The sequence below is a fragment of the Solanum dulcamara genome, chromosome 11 (assembly GCF_947179165.1).
Source record: "Solanum dulcamara chromosome 11, daSolDulc1.2, whole genome shotgun sequence".
NCBI classification, from domain to species: domain Eukaryota; kingdom Viridiplantae; phylum Streptophyta; class Magnoliopsida; order Solanales; family Solanaceae; genus Solanum; species Solanum dulcamara.
In genome coordinates, this window is record NC_077247.1 from 2,557,113 (window position 1) to 2,581,467 (window position 24,355).

Genomic DNA, 24,355 nt, shown 5'->3' on the forward strand with positions numbered 1-24,355 from the left:
TTGAATTTCAACTCCAGAAAATAAAAATAATAAGTTATAAATGGATAGATAAATTCTAGAAGATATAAAATTGATAGTAATTCATACTTCAATATGGGAACATACATTACACCAATGCAAATAAATAGTCTTAAAATGAGTTGAGAATGAAAATTAAATTGGACTCAATTGAGAATTCTTTTAAAATAGATTGAGGCTTTAATATATTGAGATTGACCCAATTCAAATTATTTTAAACACAAACCATAACATTTTAATCGAATTAAATAATTACCTATATTTAGATTCATTTTAACACACCTAAATATAATCTATTTATAGAGAGAGAGACGCAAGCGGCCGCTTAAGTCATGGAATCCTAATTTGCCTGAATAACTAGCTTTTGACTAGATGAAAATTGCTTAAATCCGATTTTGCCTGAATTATTTGTCTTCCGCCGCATGTTATGATCACATATTTTCCTACTCAAAAATCACTTTAATTTTATAAAGATTGTTAGTAATTGGTTACCTAAACAAATATTTTATTGATTTTAGCATTAATTTATACTATTTTACAATATATTTTTATTTATATGTTTTATAATTAGTACGGCACACAAGTGCAACGCACGTATACTAAATTAGTATATATATATATGATAAGTTAAAATGCCTACGTGTCAGCACCACCAAAAAAACAAAATTATGAATTATTATATTAATTTAAAACCTAAAAATAAATATAAAAATTGTAAACACTAGAAAAAACCGATTAACAAAAAATTAATAAAATTAATTACCACATGGCAGTATCACGAACTTACTTAACTTTTCAGTTTAAAAATATATTTTAAAAGAAAAACAAATTAACCAAATAAAATGCACACCAACTGCACAATACGTGGCAAGAATAAGAGTAATACTGGCTATGGCAAAAATGTGACATTTGCTAATTGACTATAAAGTTTATGAAGGTGAAGACTAAACAATTACAAGCCTACATGTGTATATTTTTTTGTAAATTTATATAAAATAAGAATTTGAACAATTCTTAATTTCCATTATATATTATAGTGATGATAATTGTTGAGTAACTTTAATATATTTTGGCCTATAGGAAGAATATTAAATACTGACTTGAAAAATTTATAAGGATGACTCTTAGCACAAAATAATGTTTATTGATATAATAAATTTATAAAAGTTGTTTTTAGTTTTTCCTGTTTGCTAATAATAGAATGCTATATTTAATGGGACACGATGTTATCCTCACACTCTAACTTACCGGAGAAAAATATACATAAAAAAATTAGTTGTTTTTTTAAAAAAATTTATATTTCGCTTTATATATCATAAAAATAACATTAAATGCATATGACATTCAAATGATGTTTTTGTATACATCATTTGTATTGGTGGATTATGATGCTTTATGATCTTGGTAGGTAGGTGTTCAAGTCATACCACAACAAGAGGTTCAAGGTATCAATCCTCCGAGGAAGATTTTGGCGTGATTATTGTGCAGACAAATAAATTTTGTATTTATGTAGAATTTCATTTGCTTTTTTATTTTCTCTAGATAAAAACCCCATAAAAAAAAAAGAATAATTCAATTTTTATATTATTTAGAGCTTCAATTTTTTTTTGTTTTTGTGTACGACGTACTAATTATATTTGAAGGTATGGCAATAGCGTAGTATACAATAATCAGAATAATCCAATGACTTCATCAATTATTTTTATTTTCTATATAAACTAAATATGAGTTGTATACTTCTATTGAACAACGATTATCTACTTGCACCGGGCAATCGTTTATATTCCGGTTAAACAAGATAATAACATTGTTAGATATGAAAATATACTCATTCGGATACTTGACTTAACGAATCAGCGATTTTCTGACGTGATTATTGTGCAGACAAATAAATTTTGTATTTATGTAGAATTTCATTTGCTTTTTTATTTTCTCTAAATAAAAACCCCATAAAAAAAGAATAATTCAATTTTTATATTATTTAGAGCTTCAATTTTTTTTTGTTTTTTTGTACGAGGTACTAATTATATTTGAAGGTATGGCAATAGCGTAGTATACAATAATCAGAATAATCCAATGACTTCATCAATTATTTTTATTTTCTATATAAACTAAATATGAGTTGTATACTTCTATTGAACAACGATTATCTACTTAGCATTCACATTAAGCAAAAATACTATTATACATAGTGATAATGAATTTAGAGAAAAATGTCTTTAAAATTGGTTATTTCCTCCCAATATTAATAACAATAATTATAAAAATATATATTTGTTAAATTTTTGATAATCGATACATATGCAATAAAAATTAAACGTTATAGAATTATCGTTCTTATACATCATTATCCGTTCAACGTATTATCCGAAATTGATTTGAAAATTTATAAAAATATTATTCAACTGTAAGAATTTTATAATGCTAAAATATCATATATTTATATATTTTTAATATATAATATAATTGATATCTGATTTTTAGAAATATTAAAAAATAAATTTTAAAAAATTTGAATAGCATGCCTACAATTTGATATTCAATTGATTAAAATTTTTTAGTTTTATGCTTTGCACTATCATAATCTTAGGATTTTTCTTACTTACATTTTATATTTTAATCTAACGATTAAATTTTTTTATATCTTCATTATTCTAACAGGATATTAATACGAATTGTGTGATTGTATTTAAATTTTAAATAATTTGAGAAATAACCAAATTAAATAATTCTAAAAAGTATTATTGTCAAATTTAGACAATGAAGTAAGCTTATATATATTGATTTATCTTTATAAATATCTATTATAACCTGTCAAAAGCTAAATGCTAACATTCTCTGATATAAACTTTACAACATCATTGCATGTTCAATAGTGATCTTTTGGCCATTGAAAGGGCACCCAACGGTAAACCATGGTTTACTGACATCAGGGAATATATTGAACACCAAACGTATCCCAACATCATTTTATAATAAGTTGAATTTTTGAAATTATCAATAAATTATTTATAATTATTTTTATCAATTGACCGCTCAACGTGCGGGTACGTCTACTACTACTACTAGTAGTAGTAATAGTAATAATAATAATAATAATAATAATAATAATAATAATAATAATAATAATAATAATAAATAAAAAAATTAACTATAATAATTTTTTGTGAATTATGAACACCAAGATATATAATTAATCGGATAAAACTTAAACAAAAAAATAAAAACAGATAAGTTGTAAAATACCTACTTAATCAAATAACAATCCAAAAATGGATTATAGGTCGGTCAAAATTGAGTGTCAACAATGAGACAAGTGTTTTAAAGAAGCACGACGACATAACATTTAATAAAATCTTGGCAAAGGTTCAGGTACCTGAAATGATGGAAAAATAAAGAGATCTGAATAAATTATGTCATATTGGAATCGAGTCAAATGGCCATCGACAGTATCTTTGATATCAAGTAGCGCTTAATGCTATAGATGGTGACGAGGATCATGAATTCAAATCTGTCATATAGTCTGGACAGATAAATGATTGGCCAAATAAAATGCACTATTCAAGTATATTTTATTTCACTTAGAAAAGTGATATTTTGGACTTATCTTTCATAGATCAAGATATAATGTCAGTCGGAATACAAACGAATCATTATGTGAGTATAAACGTAAGATATAAAGTACGGTTTGTGCCTCGGGGCATAAAGAGTTTTTCGCAAAAGCCTTACATTATTAAATTGCGATATATTCTCCAGTGGTGAATGCAATGAGACTTGTTTTAGTCTGGCAATAGATGAAATACTTGACTATGTGTAATGGATGATTGTCATGTCTAGCTAGACGGCGAAGGTTGTATGAAAATACTTGAAGCATTCAAGGTGTTTGAAGCATATAAAAGTTTGAAAGAAACTTGTTCATTGAAGCTTCAAAAATTCTTATATGGATTAAAATAATAGGGAAGAAAGGCTACAAAAATGACCCCATTTGTCCTTGCATTTTTATAAGAAGGTCAGATCTAAATTTGTTAGAATAGTTGTGTATGTTGATGATTTGAATATCATTGACACTCTTAAAGAGCTTTCAAAAGCTATTGAGTGTTTGAAAAGGAAATTTGAAATGAAAGATTTTGGTAAGATAAAATTTTGTCTTGGCCTACAGATTTGAAAAATGGAATATTTGTCCATCAATCAACATACACAAAAAAATTGAAATTATTATATATGGATAAATCACATTCATTGAGTACCCCAATGATTGTGAGAGCGCTTGACATAAAGAAAGATCCATTTCAAAATAAGGATGAAGAGTTTCTTAGTGATGAAACTCCATAAATTAGTCAATTGGGGCACTGATGAACCTTGTTATACATGATCAAATATTTTACAGTGAGTTTATTGGCAAGATTCAGCTCATCCCCAATGAATTCAAGGGAGAAATGATTGGTTACGCAGATGTAGTATATTCATCCAATCAGCATGAAGCTCAATCTTAAATGAGCTATTTGTTTATATGTGGAGGCACAACAATACCTTGGTATTCAATGAATCAAACACTTGCAGCCACTTTTTCAAATCATGTAGAAATAATATTTATCCATGAAGGTGTTTGGTTGGGATCGATGACTTGTCATATTCATGAAGTATGTAATTTTCCTTTAAAAAATATATATTCCAATCACCATGTATGAAGATAAGACAACATATATAGCTCAATTGAAAGAGGATACATCAAAGAAAACTAGACAAAGTACATTTCATCAAAATTCTTCTTCACACATTATCTTCAACAAAATAGTGAAATAGAAATTCAACAGATTTCTTCAAGTGATGATGTTCTAGACTTATTTATTAAGATGTTGCCAATATCAACACTTGAGAAGTTGAAATATGAGATTGGAATGCATCGTCTCTGAAATATCAAGTAAAGTTTTCATTAGAGAGAGTGAAATAAGTGTTGTACTCTTTTCCTTAACCATATTTTTGTCCTAATTGGGTTTTCCTGATAAGGTTTTGTCATGATCTGGACTAGACCCCTAGATGTGACACGGCGATAGAAACCCCAATAGGGCTCCAACCAAGCCTCTTGACATAACGTAAGAATACATAAGATAAAGTAAAGCGAAAATAACATAGGAAAGAGTCTCAAAAACATGAATCATAAAAGTATGGAAGTATGAAAATATAGACTCGACATAATTTGTCCAACAAATGCCTCTACTAATCAAGAAGGGCGGGGGATAAGACATGTCCCTAGCTCACTGATAGCTCCATGGACAAAGGTGATGCTATAGAAGCCTTAAGAAGACACTAATCAAGGTATCTAGATAAAGAGTTGCAAGACAAGATTGTTGGGCTTTAATGGGAACTCAAGAAGATATTTATCATGGAAGAAAAGCGCAAGAACGAGCCTAAGAATTATGGTAAAGAATGGACTAAGTACGACACATATTTTATGGTTCAAGTCCAACCCCAAGTGGAAGAAGATCGAGGCGGTTAAGAATTGGCCTAGACCGTTGACTCCTTTTGATATTCGGAGTTTTTTGGCTTAGCCGGTTATGATAGACAGTTTGTGGAAGATTTCTCTTACATTGCATCACCCTTGACTACTTTGACTCAAAAGAAGGTAAAGTTCCACTGGTCTGATGTATGTGAGAAAATCTTTCAAGAGTTGAAGAATAGACTTACCTCCTCTCTGGTGTTAACTTTACCGAAAGGTTCCAATGGGTTCATTGTATTGCGATGCTTCACGAGTTGGTCTTGGTTGTGTGCAAATGCAAAATGGTAAAGCGATAGCTTATACTTCAAGGTAACTCAATATACATGAGAAGAATTACCTGACTCGTGACTTGGAGTTGATGGCGATGGTATTTGTTTTGAAATTGTGGAACACTATCTCTATGGTGCCCATGTGGATGTTTTCACCAATCACAAGGGTCTGCAATATTTGTTCACTCAAAAGGACCTGAACCTTCGACAAATGAGATGGCTTGAGTTGTTGAAGGAATATGACATGAGTGTGTTATACCATCCGGGTAAGGCAAATGTGGTTATCGATGCTCTTAGTAGATTCTCCATGGACAGTGTTGCTCATATTGAGGATGAGATGAAAGAGCTAGTTCAGGATGTGCATAGATTAGCCCGTTCAGGTGTTTGATTGGTTGATTCCGAGGATGGTGGTGTTATTATGTAGAATGGTTCATAATCATATCTTCTGACAGATGTTAAGGCAAAGCAAGATAGTGATCCCGCTTTGGTTGAATTGAAGAAAGCAGTTGCCCAAAAAGCCGTTGAGGCTTTCTTCCAAGGGAGAGATGGTGTTTTGAGATATCAAGGCCAATTGTGTGTTCCAAATATTGATGTCTTGAAGGATATGATATTGTTCGAGGCTCATAATTTGCGGCATTCTATTCATCCCGATTCCACAAAGATATATTGAGATTTGAGGAAAGTGTATTGGTTGAAAGCATGAAAAGGAATATTATAGAATTCGTGGCTAAGTGTCCAAATTGTCAACAAGTGAATGTTGAGCATCAAAAATTGGGAGGTTTGACTTAAGACATTGAGATTCCTACTTGGAAGTGGGAAGCCTTGAATATGGACTTTGTTACTGGTTTGCATCATACTCGTAGGCAACAAGACTCTATTTGGGTGATTGTTGACCGAATGACTAAGTCGGCTTATTTTTTTCTGTTAAGACTTCATATTTAATCGAGGACTATGCTATATTGGATATTTGAGAGTTGGTTAAGCTTCATGGTGTTCCATTGTCTATCATCTCGGATCGAGGTACTCAATTTACATCTCAATTTTGGAGATCCTTCCAAAAATGTCTTGGTACCCATGTGAAGCTTAGTACAGTTTTTCACCCATAGAAGAATGGTCTAGCCGAGCGTACCATTCAGACATTAGAGGATATGTTGAGAGCATTCGTGATTGATTTTAAAGTAAATTAGGGTGACTATTTGCCATTGATAGAGTTTGCTTATAATAACAATTATCACTTTAGCATTGAAATAGCTCTATTTGAGGATTTGTATAGTAGGAGGTGTATCCCCTCTCGATTGGTTTGAGGTAGCTGAAGTTGATTTGATAGGACCCGAGTTGGTGTTCGAGGCTATGGAGAAGTTTAGACTCATTAGAGAAAGATTAAAGACAATCCAAAGATGTGAGGAGAAAGGAACTTGAATTTGATGTTAATGATTGGATTTACTTGAAAATTTTGCCCATGTGGGTGTGATGCATTTTGGTAAAAAAGGGAAGCTTAGTCCCCGCTATGTTGTCCATATCAGATTTTTAGAAGGATTAGTAAGGTGGCTTATGAATTGGATTTGTCTTCTGATTTGGCATCGATACATCAAGTGTTCCATTTGTCTTTGTTGAGGAAGTTTGTTGGTAATCCTAGCTCTATTGTGCCATTAGACACTATTGAGGTTCAAAAGATTCTTTCATATGAAGAGGTTTCGGTTGAGATCTTGAACTGGCAAGTTAGAAAGTTGAGAAACAAAGAAATAGCTTCAGTTAAAGTGTTATGGAGGAACCAAAAGATTGAGGGTGCTACATGGGAGGCCGAAGCCGATATGATGTCCTGATATCCTCATCTCTTTCCTTCCGTGCCTAGTTGAGGTATTTAGTTCTTTCATGATCCAAACATCCCAAATCATGTGTTTCAATTATTCTCATAGTTTCATATGCATTCATGTTCATAAAATGAGTTTTAAAGTCACGTTTTAGCTTTAAATTAAAAATTTCATGTTTTATGCATTATCGAGATTTTTTACATTCATGTTGGGTTGTTATGTTCCTTTACTATTCCATTCATGCTAGCTTGAGTCCCATTTGAGGATGAATATTCCCAAGAGGGAGATATTGTAAGACCTCGAAAGTTGGAAAGACGGAAAATGAGGAATAAAAGATGAAATTTTGAGAAAATTCATCATTTGGCACCAAGTAGTCTTCATAGACCCACTACAGGCCGTGAAAAGGACCACGGGCCATGAAAGACCACTGTGGTCCATGCCAGTCATAAGAGTTCCTGAGGTTGTGACCATGAGGGGCCACCACGAGTCGTAGTGGTGACCAATGTCCATTATGGGCTCTGTGGTGAGCCCCTACTCAACGAGAAAGTCTAGTGCATACATTTAAAAAAAAATTACCTGTAGCACATCCCTACATTTTTACATTTTTATGACAGTTTACATTCCTCATATAAAACACATAAGAGTTGTAATAAATCATTCATATCAAGGCAGTGATCATTTATGCCTACAGTTGTCAGAGAATCAAAAATAAGAAAATTAGTGTCCAGAAGCAGATGATGTATATTATTAGCCAAGATAATTAAACCTTTATGCTAGTGAGGGTCCAAACAAAATAGTATAATGCCCAATTTGATCACGGATTGAAAACTACACCAGTAACGATGAGGAAGAGATTTCAGAGACTTTTCACTCAACCATTAAAACAAATTGGTCACACACGATGCATGATTTTGGCCTAATTCCTATGGCCTTAATCCATATTTATCAAAGAAAAGAAACATGCATGAGTCAAGAATACCTGCTTGCTTTTCCACAAAATGCATAAGGCATTCAAGCTTTCCAACTATGTATAACTAATATAAAAGTAAGACTACAAAAATACATTGTTAGAATACTAACCGCTTAAGAAGAAACAATCCGGAAACCAATGATACCGCAGTAATCTGAGCAGCAATATTCAGAATCCAATCTCCTACACATCAAGATCACAAGAATTTCAAGAATTTCGAGTAGTGCTTGTGTCGAGATAGGATATAAAGACAAAATCACCAGGGCTATCTAAGCTTGGCAGCCAACAGAGAAGTAAAGAAAGAGTGATATTTTCTTAATATCAAGAACTTGCCAGTTATATTGTAAAGAGGAGGAGAGCTCGAGAGATTTTTTCATGATCCTTTAGAGAGAAAGAGAGATTTTTTCGAGGGCATTTTTTCATCTTAGTCGTCAAAGAAAAGAGAGGAAAATTTTGAGAGGTTTCCCCAGTGATTAGTGATGCCAATTTTCAGTGCATATAGCTTGAAGAGTGTCAAAGTTGTCCAAGTGTACAGTGTGTCTTGCCAGTGATCAATGATGAAAGAGCAATGCAGATTATATATTACAAATCGAAGAATTAATGAGGGCAATATTCTGAAAATCAATCAAAGGAGAGAACTTTCCTAATTAACACAACTGTATCGATTAAGTTTTAAATTAACCATAAATAGACTAATACTTAGGTCACCTAAATCAGTTCAATAGTGCCAAAGAAAGGGTGCATCAATCAACGAGATTTCCACAATCAGAATAAATCCATTAAAAATTTACCATAACAAAGCAAGTAACCAGTTTGTCCAAACTAAATAAGATAACAATAAATAATTAGCTTGCTAAAATCTATGCTAATCTATTTCAATCAAATAAGGGAGCAAGATCAATCATGCTAAATTTTTCATAAGTTAGAAGAGTAAGTAAAGAATGTCCAGACAGTCAAGGGAAGAAGATCAAATCGAGCATGGGAGTAGGTAATATTTATCACCAAAAATCAATCAATCATGCTAGAGTTTACCAAAAATAATGTATAGTATACCAAGAATAGGAGACTACCGAAGCTATCCCAAATTTCACAAAGAAGAAGAAATCAATCAAGGACAACACCTTGTTCACAAAATAATTCACAAGGATAGTAAATCTTTCAATCAAAATCTCCATCTTTCAAATCATCATCTATAGAAACAAACATGTAATAACCTAGAATTTGTGGAACAGTTCACAATAATAACCCACAAAAATATATAATGAGCTAAGCACATAATATACAATCTAAAAGAAGTAGATAATGACAAATAAAAGAAAATCAAACCGAACACGAAATCCATCCTCACAATCATTTAACAGGGAACAAAGATTTGAAATGCTAGACTTAGAAATTGAGTTAAAATGTACCTGGATGGATCTGTAAAGATCCGTGTTTGATAAACAATAAGCATGATCTTTACTACGAGCCTGAATTTCTAACCTCGTTTGACCTCCGTGCTTGGGGTTTCATCGAAGAAAGGAGAGAAGGGCCAAGGGATGGCGCTAGTGGTTGTTGTCTCACTGATCTCCTCTTTACCGGAGACAGCGATGACAGTGAGATAGATATGAGAGTGGAAAGAGGGAGGCGGAACAGGTATTTCGGAACATGAGGTTTGGGGATAGGGAAAGAAGAGTTACCCCGGGATTCTGGGGTTTGTCAAAAGTTCCTCTAGTCAATCCTGCTTGTATCAGAATTATTTCGTTTTTTTATTTACCACAATAACAATTCAGTGAAATTTCACAACGTGGAGTCTGGAGAGAATAAAATGTAGGCAGACCTGACTCCTATCAAGGTAGGACGGCTGTTTTCGAAAGATTCTCGGCTCAATAAAATCATAAAAACATAAAAAAAGTTAGATAAGACATATATGAAAAAGCAAATAACGAGAACGATAGAAATAAAATAGAGGTTAGATAATTTTGTTTGTTTTATTTATTAATTGATTTTCAATAATTTTGTAATGAACATTAAATTAACTTATGGGGCTGCTATTAATTAGGGGCGAGAAAAAAATTATATGCTACATGTTTCTTTTCTTATTTTTTCATGTCTCACTTCTCATCTTCCTTTTTTACTTATTTTTGTTCAAGTATTTAAACTCAAGTTTAATTGTTAAAAGTTGTTTTCACTATCAAAATCGTTGTTCAATTCTATTTTTTCATAATTTGGATTGAATATGATATCTTCTTAAAATATTTAATTATATAATAATATTATCTCCTAATCTATAGTTAGTGGGAAAGTAAAAGGAATTACGAAATCTAATTCTAATTTTTTAACTTAGTCAACGCATCCCCAGGAGTGCCATCCGCCCAAAATTTATCAAAAGGGATTATGTATATTTATATATTGGTATTCATGTGCTTATATTTAAATCAAAATTTCACTTGTATTTAAACTATTATTAACTAAGATAGACCTCAAATCAAAGAATATTTCTATGGTGGAGGAGCGCGATTAACAATATCGTGGCATCATCCCTATAAAGAAACAAATATGTTTTAAAGTCTCTAAAAATTCTAGTGTGACTTTCTCTTAAAACTTAAGCATTTTATTCTATATTAATTAATTTTATAATTATATTTTATTTTATTTGGGGTAGTTTGGTTTACATACGATTTCTATGAATTTTCGTAAATATTTGTGTCATTTCTCTCTTCTTGCTTATCCGATGTTACAACTTTGTATGATTATCACTTAGTTATAATAAATGCTTATTTATTTTAATTATTTAACTAAACTAGTGTGCATAACTATTTTATCGCTTATAAATATATGGATTAATATGAATCTTTTATTTACTTAATTATTTACTTAAAATATTATGATTTCATATATCTATCACTTTGTTTACTTAATTATTCGTTTAAAAATAAAAAGATTTCAAATGTCTATCACTTAGTCATTTTTTAACAAATAAAGACCTTTATTTGCTATATTATTTAACCCCTACACAATTTATGAGAATCGGCCGGTGGGACCAACATTTGTGGACCTCGAAAGGTGCCTAAATCTTCCTTTTGAGGTAATTTGAATCCATCCTGGCCCTTTAAATTAATTAATTTTATTTGTAATATAGAATAAAATGGTTCTCTAACGCACCTTTAATTCGTTAGGTGGCGACTCTTCTCTTTTCTTAAATTCTGAAAAGAGTTATCACGTCATTGCAAATCCGTTTTGAGAAAAATGGGGCGCGACACTCAACAAAATAAGATAGGCATCGCAGACAAGTTTAAAACATGCTTATTTCCCTAAAATACCCATAAAATAGACTAAGGCATGGAATGCTATCATTTAAATGAAATCATACTAAACACCCTCCCAAAACTAGCTAAATATCATACAAATACTATCACAAGCAAAGATTAATGACGGTAAGCCATAGCCTACCTCGATGCCGATCATGCATGCTCCAAATTCTACTAAACTGGAGCCTTACCCTTCCAAATCACCTCCAATCGATGCCACTATATCAAATTAATGATAACAACATCAATATAGTTGAAACCATACACATATTACATAATTATATCAGTGACCCAAAGTTAAGTAAAAAATGGGTCTGTGTGCCTCGCGTGCAGAATTACAAAAATAACTCCGTCAACGAGTTTAAAAATGCTCTTGGAACTTGTGCCCATAAATTGGGCACAATCCGAGCCCTAAATCACCAAAAACAGCCCAAACAATCAAGAGGGTCAAAATCACCAATAAAGGGGTTAAATGGAGGTTTTGGGACAAAAAATCACCGCAATAGCTAGTCCTCAATCCCAACGTCCCCAACACAATGCTCTAGCAAATCTCAATCACCAATAATGAGCTCAAACGGAGCTCAATAGCTCAAGAAATCGAGTTAGAACCTTAGTTTTGTGAGCTGAAATGTGTTGAAACTAGATTATATCAGCCAGTTAAATGACCTTCGTGAATGTGAGACACAGGGTCGCTAACATGGCGGTCAACTAGATCTGGTCAACATTGACCCTTATCCAAGAACCTAGGACCCTGTCCGTGATTGCATGGGTCGGGATCCCTTACTCTGTGAATGTGACTCAAGGCCCGCCAACGCGAAGCATAAGGATATTGTGCACCAACAAACGCTGCACCAACAAAAGTTGGAATTGGTGAAATGCCCCGACGGGGGCTCGTAATTCGTTCAAAACCCCACGTGCATAAGAAAATAGTGATACCCCAATAAATTCGATATTTTAGACTCAATGGAAATATCGAAACTTTCATTGGAAGTTGTCTCGACAAAAAGTGGATCCTACGTCTAAGGCCCCACTTTAGTCAAAATCCATAAGGTAGATAAAAATGAGCCCGGAAGCCTCAACACCCAAACTAAGTGTCCTTCTAGACCAAACTCGACGTTTCAAAGCTAAAAGAATAATAGAATTGCATTCTGAGGTTGTTTTCCTAAAATTTTGACCGAAGTCAACTGTTCAAACTTCAAAAGCTTCAAAATACAGAAACTTGCATAAAACCAAAACAGTGACTAGATAATCGAATTGTCATTTCTAGCAAGTCATAAATGACTTAAGATCACAATAGAAGATCTCTAAATGGCAAAAATACCGCAAAACAGGGAAGATGACCTAGAGGGTCATTACGATATCCACTATTAAAAAAAAATTCATCCTTAAAAGTAAAGAGTCAAAAAGTACTTGAAGCCTCGAACAGGTGGAGATACTGGAACCCCAATTTATGCTTGGTCTCCTAGATAGCTTCCTTGACTAGGCGATGTCTCCATTGAACCTTAACAACAGGAATGGCTCTCAAATGCAAAAATCTGACATCTCTAGCCAAAATAGCAATTGGCTCCTCTACAAAGGTCAAACGATCATCCAACTAAATTAAGTCATATTGAACCACATGACTTATTAAGAATATACCGGCAAATCATAAGAATTTGGAAAATCGGATGAATAGATGAAAATGCAGGAGGTAAGGCCAACTCATAAGCAATATCACCAATAGTCTGAAGCATCTGAAATAGCCCTATATACCTAGGGCTAAGCTTTCCCTACCTTCCAAATCTCATCACGCCCTTTATGGTTTACACGAGAGAAAAAACCCAGTCACCAACTCCAAATCTCAAAGGCCGACGCCTAGGGTCAATAAACTGTTATGCTTTCTTTGTACTGATCTAAGCCTATCTTGAATCACCCAAACTCTACTCATAGCCTCAAATAAATTAGTAGAACATGGCCTAGGCTTCGAAGCCTCAAACCAACCAATTAGAGAGAGACAATGACTATCATATAAGGCCTTAAATAAAGCCATCTAAATACTCGAAGGATAGTTGTTTTTATACGCAAATTCTGTTAAGAGTAAGAATTGGTACCATTGACCTCCGAAATCCAAAACTCATGCCCATAGTATATCCTTCAAAACCCGATCTTGCATAGCTACTAAGGCATCATCCTCAAACTGTCGTACAAATCTGCTCCAATAATGTCGATTGACTTTTAACAAAGGTTAGAATCCACCTAGATCCAAAGTACCAAGGAGAATCATCCTATTGGCTAAAGACTGAATCTCCAAAGCCAAAGTTGCTTCTAAGCTGAAACGAAGGCTAGACTCTTCGTAATTAGTGCCTTCTGGTTCAAGGTGTCTGCTGCCACAGTAGCCTTGCCTAGATGGTATAAAATAGAAAGGTCATAGTCCTTCAAGAGCTCAATCCACCTATGCTGCCTCAAATTAAGGTCTTTCTGGCTCATAATTTACTCCAAACTTCTATGATTGGTATAAATCTCACATCGGAGTCCATATATATAGTGCCTCCAAATCTTAAGTGCGAAAACTACCACCACCAACTCCAAGTCATGAGTGGGGTAGTTGGACTCATGCACGTTAAGTTGCCTCGATATGTATGTAATTGCACAACCTTACTGCATCAATGCATAGCCCAAACAAATGCCAGATGCATCACAATATATAGTGAAGCCCTTGCCCTACACTGGAAAAGTCAGAATATGAGTTGTAGTAAGCGACTCCTTGAGCTTTCAAAAGCTCTACTCACACTGATCTGACCACTCAAAAGAGACATCAAGATGAGTCAACTAAGTCAAATGCACTGCAATCGAAAAGAAGCCCTCAACAAACCACCTATAGTAGTTGGCTAACCCAAAATGCTCCAAATCTCAGTAACCGAGCTGGGCCTAGCCTAATCATAAATAGCCTCAATATTTTTTGGGTCAACCATAATTCCATCCTTGGATACCACATCTCCAAGAATGCTAGAGACTTAAGCCAGAACTCACAATTTGAGAATTTGGCATAAAACCACTGATTTCTCATAGACAAGAGTACAATCCTCAAATGCTTCTTGTGCTCCTTCCTACTCTGTAAGTATATAAGAATATCATCAATGAACACAGTAGAGAAGGAATCCATATAAGTCTTGAAAACATACATCATCAAGTCCATGAATGGTGCTGGGGCATTGGTCAAACCAAATGACCTCACTAGGAACTCGTAATGGCCATAACGAGTCTTAAAAGATCTCTACTTAGTTGATGGTAACCTAATCTCAAATCAATCTTAGAAAAATACTAAGATACCCTAAAGATAATTAAAAAAGTCATTGATACGAGGCATACGGTACTTATTCTTTAATGTCACCTTATTCAACTGCCTGTCAACGATATATATATGAATAGACCCATCCTTCTTCTTCACAAACAGAATGAGAGCACCCAAGGTGAAACACTCGGTATAATGAATCTCTTACCTAAGAGATCATGAAGCTGAACAATGAGCTCTTTAAGCTCTATAGGGGCTATACGATAGGGAAAAAATAAAGATAGGATGAGTGCCCGGCTCAAGCTCAATAGCAAAATCAATATCGTGCTCAGAAGGAAGGCTAGATAGGTCAGTAGGAAAGGCATCTGCGAACTCTTGCACAATAGGGATTGAATCAACTATAGGGCCCTCTCTACTAACATCATGCACATAAGCCAAAGAGGTTAAGCACCCACTGGATTCTAATCCCTGAGCCTGAACATAAGAAATAACTCCAGTCAGTGTGTGACGAAATGAGCCCTGTCATACCACAGGAGAGATACTAGGCATGGCTAAGGTAACGGTCTTAGCAAAACAATTTTGGACTAGGGGGATAACCAGTCCATGACTTGAATAACATCGAAGTCCAGCATATCCAAAACTATAAGGTCACCTTGAGTGTCACACCCCTAGATAGTCACTAAGCATGATCTATACACCTGGTCCACTACTAAAGACTCACCCATGAGGGTCGAAACATGTAACGACACTAATAGAACCTCAGAAGCTAAACTCTTTCTCTCTATGTATAAGCAGAACTCAGATCAAATAAAATTGAGGTGGGTTGATGGCATATAAGAATCGTACATGTGATGACAATGTTTGATGCCTTAGCTCTGCCTTAGCTGGAGCTATATAAAAAGGACCCTGTCCGCCTTTGAACTGAGCATTTAATCTACCACCTATCTAACCTGCTCGGGGTCCTCCTCGCATCTCTTGGTGACTACCTCTATGACCCTGACCCTGGGTAGGTGCCACTACTAAAATTGGTTGAGCTGCATGGGGAGTAGGCTCAATCATCCCTCATTAGATATACTCTCTATATCAATGGTCAAGCTCACCACAATCATAACAATCCTGAGAATAACGACCTTGAGAAGAATAACCACTACGACCTAAACAACCCGAATATGATCCTCTCGAAGTCTACATATGCATGCGTATAAGTCCGTACCATGTGATTTACAATTGTAAATAGGTGTTAAGATCAATTTCCTAAGCGTGGAAAGTGTTTTAGAGATGAATTGAGTTTATAAGAATCCTCTAGCACAAAGTTGAGTTGAAAGCTTCCTTACTGATTTAGTTTTGGTATAAAACTTTTACTTGGGTCAACTTCAAACAAGCACATCTGTTAGACTATGAAGATCTATGTGTCTAGCTACCTATCAAATTTAAATTTCTTTGAGTCTTTTTTCCACCGTCACCGACCTCTTGTCAATTCGAGATTCAATTCAAAAGTTATGATCATTTTAGTTTTGTTAGGCATTTTGTTTTTGACATGCATTTCACCACGTTGAATGGTTTTGCACCGGTGAAATGCCGATGGAAGAAAATTTTGAATGTATTCTATATAAACATGATTCACCTGCGTTGGATGATTTGACACCTGTGAAATGCTGGTGGGCCAACGGGAAAACTTTTAGGTCAGTTTTAGTCCGATTTTCTCACTTTTGGCCATTCTTTCAAGACCTAGAATTGATTTTCTCTCTTCTCTCAACCTCCTTCTTCAAGGTAAGTCCTTCTCTATATTCAAGATTTACAACTCAAATTCCTTCATCTATTCATGGATCGTTAATAGAAATTTTTAACCTTGACCATTGAATTTTCAAGAAACGAATTCAAGAATCTCAAGAAATAATTTCTTGAACATTTTTCATCAAGTTAGGGTTCTTTTCAAGAGTTTTGGAGCTTTAAAGGTATGTAAGGCTATCATAGAGAGGATCTAAGTTCTTTCCCACACCCTACATCTATAATTTTAATTAGTAAGATCAAAGTTAGGATTTTTACCAAAAGTCCACGATTTTCGAATTCCTTTATTTCGAATGTGCTCATTGTTGCTTCCATTGTTGAATTCATTATACTATATCTTGATGATGATCCTTGATTGATTTAGAGTTCATGTTATTTTACCACATGACTCCTTTCTCAACTTAAGTTATTTGAAAACTTTGTCATATTATTCCTTATGCATTATTTTCACAAGTAAAGTATATGTCAAGATTTTAAAGAAGTCTTTCAAGAAAGTATATTTAGTTTCAAGTGCATTATTTTAGAAAAGTTAGTATATTTTGCTTCAAGTGCATTACTTAGAAAAGTTTCAAGAAAATATATTTTGCATCAAGATACATATTTCAAAAAGAAAGCATAGACATTTTCTTAAAGAAAGCATACCTCAGTTTTAAGAAAGCATAGTATTGTGTTTTTCAGAAAAGCATAGTCATGTTTTAAATTAAACTTAGTTCAGTTCACTTCTAAAGCATTATAATTGAACATAGACTCAAAGTAACAGACTTTCAGTTATTGAGCACAATGCATGTTTTTGGAGTATTATTGAGCACTGAGTTGGGTAAGAGTTAAGATAATCCAAATCCCAAAATTGTGTTGCTAGCATAAGATAGGATTATGCTGTTGATTTAGGTGACTCTTCAGAAAACCCCAATAAGGGCTCAGAGATTGCACCATAGTTCAGATCAACTAGTTTTGCAAATCCCCCTTAGTTTGTGGCACAAGTCTTGTAATTTTGAATTTTTGCGGTGGTTTACTTCTCTGCCATACCATAAAAAAAGAGTAGAACTATGCTTAAATCCCATCTACAAGTACTATGTCTACAATCCGACAGCAAAGAAATCAGTTGCTCTTCCTAATAAATCTTTAATGCATACTCTACATAGTTCCCTAGACTCCACGCTGTGGAATTTCATTGGGTTGTTGTTGTATACTGAACTATTCTGAGAATAAGTGCACAGATACACATACACAGTGAAGAATGAAGATGAAGAAGAAGAGAAGAAGATGAGAAGAAGAGAGCTCAGCGTAGCTTTTTCATTTTTGGGGCTGAAATGCTCTAAGGCTAGTTACAGATATTATTGGCTATATATATACATAGCTAACTAAGTAGTTACTAACTAACTAATTCAGTTAGTTAGTTCTAACTAGATCACTGTAAATAACTAAATTGTTCCTATCTCTAACTACCTACTCCTTAACTATCTTAACACTCCCCTTCAAGCTAGGAGGTGCAAATATGTTCAAAACTCCTAGCTTGGACATTAGATGCTCATGTTGAGCTCTGGACAGCCCTTTTGTCAATATATCAGCAGGTTGTTCTTGAGTTGGTAGGTAGTCGACTTTAATCATGCCTTGTTGCAACTTTTCTCTAATGAAGTGGCAATCAATTTCTATATGTTTTGTTCTTTCGTGATACACTGGATTTGCAGCAATTTGAATTGCTGCCTTGCTATCACTGTACATCTGCACTGGTATCTCAACTTCAGCTTCCACCTCCTTCAGCATTCCTAACAGCCAAACAATTTCTAAAACAGTTGAAGCCATGCTTCTATATTCAGCTTCGGCTGAGCTCCTTGAAACTGTGGTCTGTTTCTTGGCTTTCCATAAAATCAATGACTTTCCCATCTTGATTAAGTAGCCTGTGACTGATTTCCTGGTGAGTGGACAAGCTGCCCAGTCTACATCACAAAAGGCAGTGATTTGATTATCTAAGTGACTGGATAGTAGTATACCTTGTCCAGGTTGCCTTTTTAAATATCTGACTACTCTTAGTGCAGCTTCCATGTGAGACTTCTTTGGCTGATTTAGGAATTGGCTAAGTGTCTAAGTACTGAAGGATATGTCTGGCCTGGTCATATTAAGATATAACAGCTTTTCTATAAGCTTTTGATATGCTGCTTGATCTACTAGAGGGTCATCTTCTTGCCTTTTGTTCACATGGTCATCATACTGCTTTGATGTTAGTTTGAGATTGACATCTATGGGTGTTCCTGCTGGCTTGGCTGCTGTCATTCCCATCTCTGCTATAAGCTCAAGAGTGTACTTCCTCTGGTGCATGAGTACTCCTTCTGTTGATCTGGTGAACTCAATTCCCAGAAAGTATCTGAGTTCCCCTAGGTCTTTCATCTTGAAGGCCTTTTGTAGTGCATTCTTTGTTTCCTCTATCAGTTTTAAGTTGCTGCCAGTTATCAACATATCATCTACATATACAAGTATAACTACAATACCTTTTGCTGATTTGTTGATGAATAGAGAGTAATCATATTGACTTTGTTTGAACTTGAGAGAAATGAGAGCTTCAGTGAGTTTGTGGTTCCACTGCCTTGGAGCTTGTTTGAGGCCATAGAGGGACTTTGTCAGTCTGCATACTTTCTCCCCTTTACTGACAAATCCCTGAGGGAGTTGCATATAGATTTCATCCTCCAGGTCCCCATGTAGGAAAGCATTGAAGACATCCATTTGATGAATGTGCCAATTCCTGGAAGCTGCAATGGATAGCACAGTTCTGACAGTCACCATTTTGACCACTGGAGAAAATATTTCTTTGTAATCTATGCCTTCTTGTTGACTATAGCCCTTAGCAACTAGTCTTGCTTTGAACCTTTCTACTTCACCAGTTGCTTTGTATTTAACTTTAAAGATCCATCTGCAGCCAATAGGCTTCTTTCCTGCAGGTAAAGATTGAATCTCCCAGGTATGATTACTTTCTAAAGCCTAGATCTCTGCCTACATAGCTTCAACCCACCTTGGGTCCTTGATAGCTTTTGCATAGCTTGTGGGTTCTCTCACAGTGGAAGTAGCAGTAATAAAACACTGATAAGAGGGTGAGAGATGAGAATAACTCACATAATTGGATAGGGGATATTGAACATTCTGCTGTGTAGTTAAGGAAACAAAATCCTTCAGCCATATAGGAGGTTGTTTAGCTCTTGTAGATCTTCTAGACACAACAGCTTCAGGTCTGTCAGAGCAAGTGCCATCAAGTTCAGCTTGTGGCACATCCTCATATTCAGGTTGCTGCATATAGTCATGAGGTCCACCTGTATCAAGACATGTATCTACTCCTGATGGAAGTGTTGATGAATCATTACTTGTGATTATAGGATGGGCTAGGTGATGTATTTCTTGATCAACTTCACCTAATCCTTGCAGATTGTCCACAAATATCTTTTGTTGGGCAGAGTTGTCAGATTGGGCAAAAGGGAATATGTCTTCCCTAAAGATAACATCTCTACTCACAAAAAATGAGCTGTTGTGCAGATCAAATAAAATATATCCTTTGTGTACTTCAGAATAGCCCATGTGAACTGCTGACCTTGATCTGGCCTGCAGTTTGTCAGATTCTGTGAGAAGTTTTGCCATGACTAGACACCCAATAGTCCTCAAATGAGTGAGTGATGGTGTACTGCCATACAGTCTTTCATAAGGAGTCTGAAACTCAAGCACACTACTGGGGGTTCTGTTAATAAGATAAGCTGCTGCCAGGACACAATGACCCCAGAACCTGATAGGTATTTTTGCTTGGAACCTTAAGGCTCTGGTTACTTCCAATAGATGTCTATGTTTCCTTTCAGCCACACCATTTTGTTGAGGAGTGTAAGGACAAGTTCTCTGATGTATAATGCCCTGTGCTTTAAACATGTTATCACAGACTGAGTTAACAAATTCAGTACCATTGTCTGTCCTTAGGACTTTGACTATTGTACCAAACTGAGTTTTAGTATAGTGTAAAAACATTTTAAGAGAGGCACATACATCTGACTTTTGTCTAAGTAAAAATAGCCAAGTCATTCTTGAGAAGTCATCAACAATTGTGAGAAAGTATTTATTACCATCAAATGTAGGTGTATTATAGGGTCCCCAAATGTCAGCATGTATCAATTCAAAACAACTACTGTTTTTGATAGTACTGGAAGGAAAACCAGGTCTGGTTTGCTTTGCAAAAGGACAAACTAAACATTTGATCACCTTACACATACTGTCTTTATTCACATTGAACATCTTAGTAAGAACAGATGAGGACACATGTCCTAGTCTTTGATGCCATAGTTCCATATCTGACTCCTTTCTAGGTGAGTGAGCAGTATCAACAACATGAGCAGAGTCTCTATTATTAGTTGAGTGACATTGGTTGAGTTGTCTCCACAGCAGATACAGGACTCCTTCTTCTCTACCAACTTCCTTCACCTTCCCAGTGTAAAGTTCCTGGAAAACACAAAAATCAGGAAAGAAAGAGACTGAGCAGCCTAATTCCTTTGTTATTTTGCTGACAGACATCAAGTTGTACTTGAACTCTAGTATATGGAATACATTAGTGATTACACTTCTAGCTGACAAACTACAGGAACCAATATGAGTTACTTGTGTGCTACCCCCATCTGGCAAGTATACATCCTTAGGACTGTCAAGCTTTAGCACAGACTTCTTTTGCAGCATATCAAGTTTAGAAACCATATGGTTTGTTGCACCTGTATCTATTATCCACACATCACTGTTTTCAGTAACAAATAGTGCTGTACCTGCAGTGTTTGCCTTATTATAGTCAGAAGTGTTAGTTCTTGATCCTGATTGTTGACTCATCATCTTGAGAATGTGTTCATATTGATCTTTTGTGAATGTGCAGCCTTGAAGTAATTATTTGGCATCCTTCTCAGCTTGAGTTATTTTTACATTGGAGTTAGAAGATTCAACTGACCCTCTATCTGCAAGATGCTGAGTTGTGATATTCCTGTCCCACACTGAGTTATCGATTACATTTGTATTCAAGCCATATGAGAAATTAACCTTAGCTGATTGCTGTGTCTGACTGGCCAAGTCACTGGTATCTGCATAAGCAATGTTTGCACTTTGGATCTTTCTTTTGGACTTAAAGTCTGGAGGATATCCAACCACCTTGTAGCAGGATTCTTTAGTATGACCTCTACACTTGCAAAACTCACATATTAGCAGTGTATTCTTATTGAACCTGTTACTGACACCTGAGCTACTGCCACCTCTGGAATACATTGCAGCTGAGTCTATGATGGAAGAATGTAGTCCCAGGTTATTGATGCCTGTAACAACAGATTTTTTGCTCTCATCTCCTACTATCATAGCATATGCTTGATTTATAGTTGGCAGGGGATCTATCATGAGTATCTGACTCCTAGCCTGATGATATGTGTCATTCAATCCCATTAGGAATTGATATAGTTTTTGTCTATTCATGTGAGCTACAAATCCTTTGGACTTTTCACAGTTGCAGCAAGGTAAGGGCACTAATACTTCAAACTCATCCCACAATGCTTTCAACTTTGTATAATACACTGATACAGAGGAAGTACCTTGCTGTAATGAGGTAATTTCTTTGTGTAGGCTGTAAGTTCTTGATCCATCAACCATATCAAATCTCTCTTGCAGATCAGTCCATACACTTGAGGCACTTAAGGCAAATGCAATTCCACTTAGCAAACTCTTTGACACTGAGTTCATCAACCACGACAACACAATAGCATTCACCCGTTCCCACTGTCCCCACAGTTCTTCAACATACATCTCTTTTCTGCATGTTCCATCCACTAATCCTAGCTTATTTCTCCCTAACAAGGCAAGTTTAATTGATCTATTCCACAAGGTGTAGTTTTCCACACCTTGTAGCTGAAATGAAATGAGACTAATTCCACTCACATCCGTAGGGCTAAGGAATAGAGGGTGATTGTAGTCAATACCTTGCCCAATGTTGTTTGTGGAGCTTGTAGACACAGGTACACCAACTCTCTGCATATCGAACTGATTTTGATTGAGATTTTGACCTAGATCTGGAATTATGGTTTCAACAGGCATTGTTTCTCCAACTTTTCCTTCTGAGTTTTGTTGCGGAAAAAACTTGTTGTTTGCAGACTTCAGCTTCACTGGAGCTTAGATCCACAAATCAGAGTTTTTGATCGGACAAATCTTTGACTCTTGTCTAGAGTCTATGATTCAGCTAAGAACACTTTTCACAGTGTTCCAAAGCTCTGATATCATGAACTACTCTGAGAATAAGTGCACAGATACACATACACAGTGAAGAATGAAGATGAAGAAGAAGAGAAGAAGATGAGAAGAAGAGAGCTCAGCGTAGCTTTTTCATTTTTGGGGCTGAAATGCCCTAAGGCTAGTTACAGATATTATTGGCTATATATATACATAGCTAACTAAGTAGTTACTAACTAACTAATTCAGTTAGTTAGTTCTAACTAGATCACTGTAAATGACTAAACTGTCCCTATCTCTAACTACCTACTCCTTAACTATCTTAACATATACTCTACATAGTGATGCTGCTGATTTTTTTTATATGACTTTGCCTTTCCATCATAATTCTGCATCGCATTTTAAAGTTGTTTTTGTAAATTATGATCGTTTCCTTTTTTGCGAAAATTTTGAGATGTGAGTATATACTTCACAAAAGAATTTGTGGAAGCATTTGAGATGTTAGCTTTCAAACATGCATGTAAGGCACGTGCACTTCAAGAATGAAGTTTCTCTAAATAAAGAATAATCTTCTGGCCGTCACATACATCTGTCACTTCAATCTATTATAATGTGGATACAGAGCTTGTTCATTCATATCCAATGCTATGTAAAGAAAAGGAACCTAATTCAATAGTGACATTCATTACAACTATTATAAATATCAGCAAATTTCCCAACTAATTTCTATCACAAACCACATTGTGAAAACTATTAAATTTTTTTATAATTTTTATATCATTTAAAGAAATGAGAAAATCATAATTCAAAATTTAAATATTGAAATATCTTAAGGTGCATCATTGATTAATCTTATTTCACCATATTTTTTTGATAAATAAATGTTTGTAATTATCAACTTTCAAATATATATAATTTTATAAAAATTCACTATTATTTTAATATAATTTTTTCATATGATAAAAATAATCTTTTCAGACTGAGCATGTGTCTATCTTTACGAAATTTAAAATGATGATTTTACTTTTTATAAAATATAAAATTATAAATCAAGTTTTATATTTAAATCATACTCAAAACACTAACTTGAGACTGTGACTTCTATGCATGTCCTGACGACAAATTTAGGATTAGTAGAAAGACGATTGAAAAGTGTAATAACTTCAATAAGCTTGGACAAATCTAGACCGTTAATTTCGTAAGATCTGACGGCTTTTTGGTGCCAAGA

The 24,355-nt window shown here is 34.7% G+C and overlaps 1 long non-coding RNA gene across 1 annotated transcript; it reads right to left on the bottom strand.

Annotated features, from left to right (window-relative positions):
- Positions 1-3,251: 3,251 nt before the first annotated feature.
- LOC129873748 (uncharacterized) lies at positions 3,252-10,271 on the bottom strand. Its single transcript, XR_008762770.1, has 3 exons — positions 9,975-10,271; positions 8,676-8,748; positions 3,252-3,394 (listed from the first exon to the last, which is right to left on the bottom strand). It is a non-coding gene; the product is annotated as an uncharacterized LOC129873748 (long non-coding RNA).
- Positions 10,272-24,355: the final 14,084 nt, after the last annotated feature.